Source organism: Rhinolophus ferrumequinum, chromosome 7 (genome assembly GCF_004115265.2).
Source record: "Rhinolophus ferrumequinum isolate MPI-CBG mRhiFer1 chromosome 7, mRhiFer1_v1.p, whole genome shotgun sequence".
Lineage (NCBI taxonomy): Eukaryota > Metazoa > Chordata > Mammalia > Chiroptera > Rhinolophidae > Rhinolophus > Rhinolophus ferrumequinum.
Genome location: NC_046290.1, coordinates 80,645,712 through 80,658,127, shown reverse-complemented (window position 1 = coordinate 80,658,127; position 12,416 = coordinate 80,645,712).

Genomic DNA, 12,416 nt, shown 5'->3' with positions numbered 1-12,416 from the left:
AAGCCTTATAGGTAGGCTTCAGGGGGTCAAGTCCTCATCCCCCCACTTACTAGCTGTGCGATCAGTACAAAGTTTCTCTTTTCTCTAAATCTCAGGTCTATAAAACAGAGGTGATGATGACGATGATAGTATTTACTTTATAGGGTTGTTAGGAAGTACATGGAAAATAATGCATGCTGAGAACCTAGCACCGTGTGTATCACATATGAATAACCAGACATTGTATTAACCCCGTATTTCAGATGCTTCGACATCTGGGGCCTTGCTGATCCTGGAAGAACTGCCCCTCCCAGGGCTAGCCACTTCCTAGACATAGTTAATAACTCACCTGCGATGGCACCTTTCATATACGCAACCTAACCAATCCAGAACCCACACCCCTACTATCTCCTGTGTTAGGTTCTCATGCTCAGCCACTAATTCTCTGCCTTAATCATCCCAGGGCCAGGTATTAGACAACTAGACACAACCCTTATGCCCCAGAACCCAGTGACATTATTCAAACTAGCCAATCCTAAACCTGTTTGCCCTGCCTCACCTCTTCCTTCCCATGGAAAGCACAGTAAAGGCTCTTACCCACATTTTCCCTGTGTTCCCTCGGCCTCCTGACTGATCCTGGTGCTTCACTGGGTCATCCGTGCGAGGCAGTGGCATTCACTGTCCTCTGGGGAACTGAGTAACAGGCTGGTTTTCCCATAGCAATTGTCTCCTGATCCATCAGCCTCACCATACCTGAATAATAACAAAATATACATTTAAGACAGAATTTCAAAAATATTATTATTGTTATTTTAATAGAGAGGACTTAAACTAATTCATTAACCGTATAGCTAAATGCATATCCACTAATGTTTCCATATGGGTAATTTCTCAAGACAGAATGTGTCTTGTCCCATGCGACGAGAATTGTGGAGAGTGAGGAGGGCGGCGCAGGGTTAAGAAAAGACAGTAGTCATAAATAGAGTTTAAGCAGACCAAGGGACCCCCAGTCTCAAGCACTGGATGCCCCCAATCGGGCCTAGCATCAGCTTCTATTAGTTAGGTGGGGAAGTAAAGGAGATAAAGCTTGTCAATATAAAGATCTATGAATTCTATACACCATAATAGGAAACTGATTCAAGCCAATCACCCTTGCCTGAAGGCAGCTGGGCGGTAAGTCTCAACTTCCCCAAGGGACAAAACCTATATGCATATGAATCCATGGAGAGCACCTCATTGAATCACTTCCCTTGCAGGTTTGGGAAGGAATGCTGCCACAGAGGCTGAGGCTTTCCTTAGCCTGAGGAAGGTGGGGCGCTGTGCCCATCTATACGAACCCCCATGGGCTCTCCTGTCGGTCCCCACTGGGCTCCACCTGTCTTAGGTTGCTTTCCACGTGGAAAGTCGCACCCGTCCTTGGCTGACCAGCCGTCTTTCTGGGACCAAACAGGGAGGCATAAGGTGCAAACACAAAGGTTTAGCAAAGTCCCTGATAGGACCCGTCTTACAGACTCTCCTTTCTTTGGGGCCAAGTACAAGGAAACAAACGGTTAGGCTGCTGCATGGCGACAAGAATGAAGCCCAAATGTTGATTTTTGCTTAGAAAATTGGAGGACTTAGAAGCCAGGAGGTTTGAATTCCAGCTTTAAATCTATACTTCCATTTTACTTGGGTAAGTTTCTCAGCCTCTTGGTATCACAAATTCCTTTCTTTTAAAATAAGTAAATAAAATAACACAATTAGGTTGACACAAACATAAATTATTAGAAGGATAAAATGAAAATGTATAGGAAAGGTTTTTGAAAACACAAGATGGGAAATATGTTAGTTACATAGGGAGATCAATGACCCAATTTGACAAAGAAGAAAGAGCCATCCCATTTCCATTGATAAAGAAGTGCTGTGCATCTCAATCATTTTATGCAAGAAAAATAATGAGGCAAAGACAATACAGAGACCACATCTAGGGAAAGACACGCTGAACTCTAAATGAACAATGCATGTGATGAATTATGCATGATTTTAAATTAGTTAATGAAATAGATTCATATTAAATGATAATGAAGGATTTCTGGTCGTAGTTTTGAATTTGATAGTGAAGTAAATCAGTGTACTGGGACTCCTGCTGACAGCGATGCAGTGCAAATGTCTCCATGTGGCCTGTTCAATGCATCCTTGCTAATGAGGAAGGAGCATGTTGAAGTGTTGCAAGGCTGGAATGCGGAAGTGAAGCTGTGGGTGGATAAGGGACGAAAATGTGAAGCATGAGCATAACTTGTAGGCCTTTGCTTCCAAATGAACATTTTCAGCAAAGTCATTTACAGTTTAGCCTACACAAGGCTTTCGAGGGGCCTCTGTTTTCTCCTTGACTGATCTGACCTCTTCTAGCCAATTTTCCCATTTGTCATCTCTCTTTATGTTTCTTTAGTCACCTAGCATTTACATTGGGTATTTCCTATTTTCCTTGTTTTGTGACCAGTTAGCTCAGCCGGTGGAAATGAGGTCATTGGTCAATCCTGGAACCAGCAGGGAGAGTCATTTGTCATTTGGCAGTGTGTTTTCCGTGGCTGGAGCCAGGTTTCAGACTTATTTGCAAGAAAAGTGGTCTTTTATTAATTATTTTTTGAGTACCTACTAAGTATAAGGTGTTTCATATACATTCTCTAGTTGAATACTCAAGAGTTTCCTTTTAGCTAAAGGGGTACTCCTCACATTTCACTAATCAGGAAACCTGGGCTCTTGAGGGACAAATGATTGGGTCAACATCTCATATGTAGTGACTAAGCTAGAAAATGAGATCAGAGCTGTCTTCCCTCCAACGCTTGTGCTCTTTACCAGAGATTACTTCTCAGATGTTTTCCTGGTCACAGGGAACATGCGCAAGAATAGAACTAAATACATTCGAAACATTTGTCACCACTGGGAAAAACTCCAAGTATCTTGTCTATGTCTGGCTTCATTTTCATATGTGGAAAATGGCACATTCACATTTGGCGCCGTGTATTTGCGCCTGGATCTCTTTCTTGACCTTTCTAGAAGTTAAAAACAACCACATGACCAAACAAACAACTGCTGATCCTAGTGAATTATAAGCAACCTCTGTGAGGGGAATGAATACCTCAAAAACACCAGCTGTTTTCTTGCCACTGTCGGAATAGTATTTACTTCTTCAGGAATGCATACTTTTCTCACGCCCACACTTCAATCCAGTTCATAGACTGGGAAACACCCCGGTTCTGTCTTTGGGTCCTCTGGTATCTGCTTTAAGGTTAAGTTAAATTTTTTTACCTAATCTCTTGAGTGAAGTGGTGACCCCCAAGTGGGAATTCCTATGCACCAATTTTCCGAACCACTCATTTGGTAGTTAACATTTAAGGAAGGGTGTTGCTGGCTAACCATTCCTGTCTGTACACTGTGTCCTGTGAACACTTTGAGGACAGGGGGCATGTTATGTTTCTTTTTGTATCTCCAACACCTTATATAATGCTGAGTACATAGGAGATGTACTGTTACTTCAGTTTACCTGCCATCCAATCGGGAGTTCTGGGGAATTCTGCAGAAACATCAGTTAAAGTGTGCCTAGGTGCTCAGTTGACATACCAAGTTTCCCCCAAAATAAGACCTAGCCAGGACCATCAGCTCTAACTTGTCTTTTGGAGCAAAAATTAATGTAAGACCTGGTATTATGTATTATATTATATTATATTATATTATATTATATTATATTATATTATATATTATACCCGGTGTTATATTAAAGAAGACTGGGTATTATATAATACCCGGTCTTATATTATACTAAAATAAGACTGAGTCTTATATTAATTTTTGCTCCAAAAGGCGCATTAGAATTGATGGTCTGGCTATGTCTTATTTTCGGGGAAACACAGTGGATAACAAATTTCTGGTTATAGTAAATTTAAAACCATTCCACAGCAATATTGCATGAATAACTGAAACTGCAGAAGCTGTCTGTACTTGTAGCTCAATGTATACTACAAAATACTTTATTCTAGTCAAGGAAGCTGATCAGAACTGAATGGAAGCATAAAAAAGAATCCTGGTTTTGATGATGACAAAATCTCAAACTGCTTAGCTCTTTCTGTCTTCTTTGTCCCGATATGCATTCCTTCCCACACGTGTCCTTCATGTTAAGCCTCTTTAGGGATTAAGCAAAATGCATTTGTTTGCATGTACTTGGGAGTATGATAATCTCAAAATCCATGTTTAATGTATATCTAATCCTCTCAGTTCTTTATTGTTTGTATGTACACAGAAATACAAATATAACTTATCTAAATAAATAAAGTTAAGTAAAAATATAACTCATCTAAGGACCAAATTGTTTGTTTGTTTTTGTTTTTTTCTTTTCTCCTTTCAGTATAAAGAAACCAGGCACAGGCTTTTTGAAGATTATGCTACAAACCAAATTAAAGTCAAATGACTTTTATTAAAAAAAAATCACAGTAATCCAAATCATAAGCATCAAGTAATTGTCCATTAGGTCAATGAATTCCAGGAAAAGTCTACCTTGAATTGTTGCCCTGTTGTTGTTAAATTTTCTCTTGAAATCAGCATATCCAAGTAGATTATTTTTCATAAGGCTTTCTGAATGAGACTTGGTGGGATAGAAGTTAGCTTTTCTTATCTGATTTATTACTTATGTTGTTTGTGTATTTTTTCCTTCTCAATCCTTTATAAACACCTACTGACTGATTCTCCATTGTACTCTGGCAAATTTTTATAATTAAAGTAATTTTTAAAAAAATAATGGAACAGAAACACTGACTGTACCACAGGTTTTGTTACCTTCAGTTATAAATCTACTTCCCATGTACTATTATTACTGGAACCATACATTGTGAAAATTTATGTCTTCATTTTAGGATTATTTCTTTAAGATATTCTATTAGAAACTTCTGAAAATATGCCTCTGAACCTAATGTTTTCACACAGCATGTGTATTATTAATTTTTGAAAATGCAACCTCCAAAACCTATTACATTTGTCACACTGTGATGGAAACATTTACTCCTGGAAATTGTGTTTAGGACATAAAGGCAAGTGGTCTCAGAAGCTGGGCCATTATTGTTACCTTATCTGTATGTACATCTCCTGCCAGCTATCATCCTTCATGAGGTTAGCAAGTGCACCGCACCGCAAGGCAGTGACAAGTTTTGCAAAGGTTCATTTTAGGAGTTGGCATTATATTTGAGCCCTTCCCTACTGCATTAGTCAGCTCAGGCTGTCATAACAAAATACCATAGACTGTGTGGTTTAAACACCGTTTCCCCGAAAATAAGACCTGTCTGGATAATCAGCTCTAATGCATATTTTGGATCAAAAGTTAATATAAGACCCAGCATTATATTATATTATATTATATTATATTATATTATATTATATTATATTATATTATATTATACTATATTATAAAGACCCGGTCTTACATTATAGTAAAATATTATAGTAAAATATTATAGTAAAATAAGACCGGGTCTTATATTAATTTTTGCTCCAAAAGACGCAGTAGAGTTGATTGTCCAGCTAGGTCTTATTTTCAGGGAAACACAGCAACAGGAATTTATTTCCATAGTTCTGGAGGCTGAAAAGTATAAGATCGAGGTGCCAGCTGATTTGTTTCCCCAGTGAGGGACCTCTTTCTGTCCTGTATATGGCCACCTCCTCACTGTGTTGAGAGAGAGAGAGAGAGAGAGAGAGAGAGAGAGAGAGAGAGAGAGAGAGAGAGAAAGGGAGAGAAGGAGAGAGAGAGAGAGAACTAATCCCATCACGAGGGCCTCATCTAAACCTAAGTTCCTCTCAGAGCCCCATATCCAAATGCTATCACATTAGGGGTTAGGGCTTCAACACATGAATTTCTGAGGCACACAATTCAGTTCATAGCATGTATTGTGACTACTAAAGCCATCACAGAAGACTAATATTTCAAAGAAATATGAATGTCAACTTAGCTTGGACCTTTCCCCCCAGCCTGGCCTCCTCGGATCTTTTCAGTTTATCAGGCTTCCATCCTACTTTACATCCCACTTGTCTCCACCTGTGCTCAGCCTATTCCCTCTGCTGGACGTTTACCAAACCCCTTCATACAGCATATGTCCAAATTCTACCTGTCATTCGACATCCATCTCAAATACCTCCCGTCTAAGAATCTCTGCTTCTCACAACCAGAAATCATGTATTCATGCTCTGGTGTCCCTAGCATCTTTAATGTGTACTTTTGAGGCACCTGCCACTCTAAAATATATATCACCTTAATTAAGAGCCTTGCCTTCTGTTGTAAAGGTTTGTGGATTTGTTTTAAATGGATATGGTAAGACATGCAGACACGGAAATGAGTGTCATGAAGGAAGAAGTTCTTATTTTACTCACTGTCCCCTGGAAACATGAGGTATGGCACACCAGGCAGGGCCCTATGGGAAGGAGGAGGGATGAGCCGGCAGAGGGAGAGGATGAGTGGGCTAAAGCTTTGCTGTGTTTTCTGCAGGTAGAAAGAGGTGAAGCAGGGTAAGGAGGTGTAGAGTTGGGTCATCGGGATGATTTCTGTGAGCTCTGGGCTGTAGTGGCTGTCCTAGTTATCTGGTCCTGGGTCTTGGGGAGATTAGGGCAAGGCAATGGTGGCCAAGAGTGAGAGAGCCCCACAACAGAGGTGGTTGGGGGTATGAACCCTGGATTTGTTGGTTTGTATATCAAAGGTGTATTCAAAGACATGCCCTTTTACTGTCTCTAGGAATTAGCTAGCCCAGGGAGAGGCAGTCCCTCCTACGTCAGCAAGGCCCCAGATGCTAGAGCATCAACAATATGGAAACTAAGATACATAGTTAATACAACTTCCTTTGTTAGAAATCCTTTTTTAAGTAACCTCTTTAACAGAGGTACTTATTGGGAGAATTAGGAATGAGCCTATGAAACTAAGTAAAATCAATAGCAGATCTTAGGTAGAGGAGGGCCAGGGGGGCTGGGATTGGAAGGCAGTGCAGAGACATTCTCAGATCCTTATTCTTGGGCTCTCTGTAGCCCCTTCTCTTTTACTCTGCCACTTCTTTTCCTGCATCTCACGGCCTGCTTTGCCCTCTACTCTAGATTTTTAGCTTCCTGGTTGCATTGTCCTGCTAGTGTCTCTTTTGTCTCATTATTTTCAGACAAATCCCCCCTCTGATCCTTCATGGCTGCCAACACACTGACTCTCTCCACATCGCACAATTTGTGTTCCTAGAGAGAACTGTGTTTGGCTTCACAACTTGGTAGAGCAAAGTCTGTGGTACCTGGGTGGACCGAGCAGTTTCCCTCAGAAGAGGTGGTATGTATGGCAGGGCCCACGATGAATGTGTGTGATTGGTGTGAAGATTCAGCAGTGGAGAAGACATGCACCTTCCCCCTCACACAGCTCCCAATCTAGAAGAGGAGAAATGGTCCATAGGAGCGCTGTAATTCATGTGAAAAAGCTATGTGAAATCAGTGACGTGATAATGGATAACATTTCTTTATTTGTAGTAATAATAATAGTAATATTGTGTATATATTACTTTGCATATGTACAAGTAGTGTATATATTATTATTGTACATCTTACTTATGAAATGCCAGGAAACTGTTCCATTGTTCCAAGTGCTTTACATACATATTCTTATTTCATCCTCAAAACAACATTGTCAGGAATGTTTTATTAATATCATCATTTTACAGGAGATTGAACAAAGGCACAGAGTGGTGAAGTGATTTGCCCAAGGCCACAGAGAGTGTCAGAGCTGAGATTCAAACCCAGGAATTTTGACACGCTTGTCTCTGCTGATAATCACTATGCTGCACTTCCACTGTAAGTGGACAAAATGTTCCATATTCTTCTGATGTGACGCATCAGACTTTATATGAGAATAGCTAAAGGCCTATACGTTAAGCAGTTCAGTAGTCTGTGCAAATCATCTTACTTGATATGTAACTTATCTGAATGTTAGTAAAGTGATTACTGCTGACAAATGACTGTAGTCTAAGAAAAGAATACACATGTATAAGAATGTAAAAATGATGTGATTCATATGCTTGGTTGATGTTTTTAGACATATTTGTAGCTTTTGGACGTTTGGGAAAATATATAGATTTCCTGTTGACTTAAGCTTACTCTTCCCCAGAAAGGCTGAGAGCTGCCACATAAACAGGATTTACGTGCTTCTTATTGCGAAGCAACATAGACTACCATGGGGAAACTGTTACGTTGACATGTGAGAGAATGTTTCATTTAGTGAGATTTCATGGAACCAGTCACAATCACAATCTCAACCCTGCCCACTTCAAACAAAAGAACTCTCTCCAGCATTTAACCCAAACAACCAGATGGTGGGCTAATACGTTGTGTACACGTTGCTATTCAAACATGTTTTCCAACTTCTTGGCTGCCAGGGGAGAGCCATTGATAGCATAACTATGTCATTGATAATTTGTCAGTTTGCCCTACTAATGACAGAAACTGTAACTATCAAAATGATTAGAGAATTGTCTAAGCAATAGCTGCCATCCCAGAAATTTTGAAGATTATCTTTGCAGTGGAACAAGCATGAGGATGGCGAGTAAAGTATGAATTGCTGTGGAATGTGGGTTCAGTGCCTTTCTTACATTATTGTATATGACAAAATAAATAAATAAATAAATAAATAAATAAATAAATAAATAAATAAATAGAAAGCTTCTATTGACATTTTAGAGTATTCTAAAAATACGCATTTTTATTGCTATATTTTCTTATTTGTATGCACGTCCCAAATCTAATATACAAAGAGAAATTATTTTTTAAAAAGAATTATTTTCATTTTATTGAGCCAAAAGGTAATGTCACCTTTTAGAAGAAAACAGACCCCATCCATGTTTTGTTTGTTTGCTTCGTGTATAAAATATATGCAGATGTGCGCCTTGATCAAAGCAAGAGACACATGTCGTCACCTCAAGAAACATATTGAGTTGAAAGATTTACTAACAGAAAGCAACCCGATGGACAATAAATGGTTGATTATGCAGTTTCAGAAGCTGGGTCAACAAACAGGAAGTAAAATAAAAAGATATACATTTATATTAGAAAATAAAAACAGAAAAATCCCCATTTTGAAAGTCACCTCCGTAATATAGAGAAATTTATAACAGTCTACTTGCTGTAATCCACAATTGTTTGGCAATATTTTAATATATTCCAGAGAAGTCATTGAGATCTGCTGTGCATACATTCTATTTCAGCTCCTTCCCAACTGGCCAGATTTCTCTCTTTTATTTATGAATTTGATTATAATGTTAACAAAAACCACAGCTTAAGCCAAATAATGTTCTGCTTGGGAATAAGGCACATGAACTGCAAATAAATGCATTTTGTAATATATTAGTATCTTGCATCAGAAGTACATGCTAAAATATTACTGCACTGCCCCTTTGAAAGGGAAATTGGTTTTGTTACTTTATTTACCTATTAGGTTTTATTGCCAGCCATATTATATTTTGACAGTTCTATACTGAAAGTGTATTCTGATGCCGCTTAGGACTGCAGAGTGTTGCTAAATTCTCAAACGACAGAAAAAAGTCCTTGGAAAAACATGTTTAAGTCAAGTATGCTTTGTCCAGTTTAGTTTAGAAGTGACTTTGCTTCAAAAGGAAACCGTGCACTTTATGAAAGAGTAATGATTTTAAAAAATGGCAAAAGGAATTGAACACATTGCTTTTACTGTTTAGAAAGAAAGTGTGACAGGCCATGAGAGAAATCAAAGCCTGGGCAGCAATCATTCTCCTGCAGAAAATACAGGGAGGTTAGTGGGGAGTGGACTGCAGAATGAATGCGTGTTTTCTTCAGGCCTCCTACTGGGACTCTGGAAAGGGCTGTACTTTGTTTCTTCTTTTCAGATTCCAGACCTTCGGGTGGTAGCATCCAATGCAAACCTGGGACATTTCCAGGGAGGGAATTTTTGTCTAACTTCTCAGTGGACTTTAATATTCCCACAGGCTGCTGAGAGGAGAGGAAGTATGGCCTTGTATTATCACCTCCCATATCTGCTCTATACTCCTTTTTTTCGTTGTGTCCTCATGAGGTTTATATTTGGACTCTCGGTATGGTCTTTGGGTCTTTCAAAGCATTCAAAACTGAAGGCATTAACATCTTGGTCCTTTGTTTCACTCCTCAGACCTGATCTACAAAATGTGACTGCCGTGTCCTAGTCTCAGTTATAAAATGAAAGGTCGTTTTTAGCAAGTAAAAATTCTGTCCCTTACTCTAAACATTTTTTCTGTCCCAGAATTAAACTCTTTCTCTAAAATTTAACTGTGCAACTTTCGTGAGAGCCATGTATGTATTACTTACTAACAAGCAGTAATGATTCTTTTAGAATAAGTTGAAATTAGTTTAAAAATAAATTTATTTGGCAATGAATATATAAATGTGACATGAGTGACTGAGTTTGCTCATAATTATTCTTGATTTACAGTCATGGAAATTCTTTTGAAAGACTCGAGAAGGGGGTGAAAAAGCATCAGGGAATGAAGTTCTAAAGTTTACTTTGGACGGTTTCTATTTTTGAAACCTTATTCAGATTATCAGTGCTTTGAATAATATCATATTAGTTAAAGTAAATTGGTCTGGTTAAAAGAGAAATAAGATCATGAGTAATTAAAATTTCGACACTATTTGAAAATGTGACTAATAGTTTATATTCTAGACATATTTAACTTATTCTGGCTCATTGTCTTGGCCATTGGGGTACTAATGTGGGAAGGAGTGATACAAGTATTTTCAGTTTGGAAAATGTTTATGGAATAATTATGTTATAATTATATTGGCAAAAACTTGCTTGTAGATATATAGTTCACATGACTGATGTCTGATTAATCTCTACTGTGGGTAGAGTAGTCTCTACTGTGGGTAGATTAATCTCTACTGTGGGATGATTTTGAGAGACATTTGGCAGTTGAATGTAGCATGGACGAAGGCACTTAAAGATAGGTTAAAATATCTAAATATAATACATTCCGTAGTCATTAGTTACTGGGAAAGCAAAGGCATTGATACATAACTATAGAGAAATTACTCCAGGTCTTGCTTACATGTCATGTGCACAGTATAGACCTTGAGAGCAAGCATTGGAAAGTTCATGACAGGGCAACTCGTGAGCAAAAGTGGGAGAGATATAGCTTAGGATCCCATAATAGAGCTTCTTGAAGAGATTTCTTGTGCTCTCAGCTGATCAAGAGGAAAATAACCTGATGGACAAAGTAAAAGAGAAATCTAAAAGACGATAAAAAAAAATTAGAAAATGGTCATGTTACTATATTGCTTCAGCTAACTCTCCCAGAGTGACTCATGTCAGGTGGCAGAGCTGAAGCATGTCATGGCATTCTGCAAAAAGAAACTACCCAAGTGCATAATATACACTGGGAAAACTTGACCACCTTAAATTGTGCAATAGAAAATAGGTTATTCCTGGGATCCAGTCAGGATGGCAGAGTAGGCAAATGCTTTGCTTACCTCCTCTTCTTTAGGTATATAAATGTTGAATAACTATTGTGTATACCTGAAGCTAATATAATATTGTATAGTTTAATGAAACTCTTTTAAAAAATATTAAACCAGCCAAAAAAAAAAAAGATAGAAAAAGAAAAAGAAAGAAAATAGGCTTTTCCTTTCTTTGCCAAAATGTGATAGCCTTTTGATAGTGAATTTAATCTGTACGGTCTCTCTCCTTTCTCACATCAAGTGGGAGGATGGGCAAAACTTTTGCCTCTGATTCCTCTGTAGACCAAGAAGGCAAGTAGAAGTCCAGTGGTGATGTAAACGTGGTTCTGGAATTTTCAGAACCCTGTGAGTGTGTGGAAGTGGACTCTAGAGTTGTTGGAACAAACTCACATACACTTAGTCTTCTTTGGGTTCTCGTTCTGAAGGCCTGGCTGTGGAGCAATATGCTGCCTGGATCCTCTGGAATCTGTTCCAGCACTTTGTCTCCCCTGCTCCACAGAGCATGAGCTGAGCAGTATGCTGTTGTCAAAGAACTGTGAAGGCAGCCCCTCAGAGAGCGGAAGCCACTATACCTGGAGATGCTGGGCCAGCTCACAGCAGGGCCAACGAGATAGGTGGCTGAGGAGGTGGATAGGAACAGGAGGGGGGAAGAGAGATGGCGCCATACTTGACTGTGATAATTCTGTTAGACACATATCTTTAGATTCAGTTACTTCAGAGAAGGAAGTACAAACAGCTATAAGATAGTAAGGAAAAGTGCTTTGTTGAAGCATATCAAAGTAAAAGAGGATAGGAAAATAATTTTTTTGATACAATGAATTGTTTAAAGAGTGTCAGGTGATCTGACAAGGAGATGTGACTGGCATAATATCACCGAGAGAGTGTTTAAAACTAACAGCACAAACAACAGTTTAGTGGTTACCAGAGGATTGGGGGGGAGG